At 72.4% G+C, this 1020-nt stretch overlaps 1 protein-coding gene across 1 annotated transcript in view; it reads right to left on the bottom strand.

Annotated features, from left to right (window-relative positions):
• The window catches only part of EMIHUDRAFT_451248 (hypothetical protein), a gene marked incomplete at both ends in the record, with an annotated part of 5446 nt that overhangs the window by 856 nt on the left and 3570 nt on the right, over positions 1 to 1020 (bottom strand). The window lies entirely within an intron of this gene.

Raw genomic sequence — 1020 nt, 5'->3', positions numbered from 1 at the left:
CCGGTCAGGGCGAAGCGCGCAGCCCCACGCCCAGGCAAACTTGAGGCCGTTGAGCGAGGTGCGGTGGCCGTCTAGCGTCACCTGGCGCCGCGCGGGATCGGAAAGTGTCGGGCGCCGGTGTGCCGGTGTGCCGGCGGTGCCGAGTGGGACGGCTGCGCGGCTCTCGGCTCCAACCAGCGGCTCGTGTGGTGCTCCGGGTGCCGCAGTGGTTTGGGGGCGGCGGCGAGGGGCGGTGGCGGCGAAGGCGGCGGCGGCGGCGAGGGCGGCGGCGGCGGCGAGGGCGGTGGCGGCGAGGGCGGTGGCGGCGAGGGCGGTGGCGGCGAGGGCGGTGGCGGCGAGGGCGGTGGCGGCGAGGGCGGTGGCGGCACCGACACGGGCGCCGCGTGGAGCGCGAGCGCGCACACCGATCCCTATGGGACATGTCCTGGACATGTCGCGGTCGCGTCCCTCCCCCGTCGGGGAGGCAGCTGCTTTCCGCTCTCTCGCCCTCTCTCTCGCCCAACTCTCGGCTATCTCTCGCCCCATCTCTCGGCTGTATCTCGCCCATCTCACGCCAAGCCAGAAGCGCAGTACTCCCTCCACTCGGACGCTATCTCGGCTATCTCTCGCCCCATCTCTCGGCTATCTCTCGCCCCATCTCTCGGCCTATCTCTCGGCTATCTCTCGCCCAGAAAAGGAGGAGGGCCGCTACCCAGACCACAAATGCCCGCAGCCGGTGGCCGCCGGCGGCGCTCTTCCCGGCAGGGCTCGCGCGCCGGCGACGCGGCAGCGAGGGGGGGAGGTCGGCCTCGAACCAGCGGCGCGGCATCAGCCGCGATAGCGCGTCCACGGACACCGTCGCGAGCACCGGAAGCACCTGGGAAGGGGGGGGGGTCGAGGGGGGGAGAGAGGGAGGGGGGGGGGGGGGCAAAAAAACAAAAAGGGGAAAGGGGGGGCGGGAAGGAGGGGCAAAAGATTGCGGGGCTGCAGCAAACAACCTCTGCACTGGGAATTGGGCCCGAAGCCACCGGGCCCGCCTGC

The sequence above is a fragment of the Emiliania huxleyi genome (genome assembly GCF_000372725.1).
Source record: "Emiliania huxleyi CCMP1516 unplaced genomic scaffold EMIHUscaffold_39, whole genome shotgun sequence".
In the NCBI taxonomy this organism is placed as follows: Eukaryota; Haptophyta; order Isochrysidales; family Noelaerhabdaceae; genus Emiliania; species Emiliania huxleyi.
Note: the sequence above shows the minus strand (reverse complement) of the source record. Positions and strands in the feature narration are given on the sequence as shown.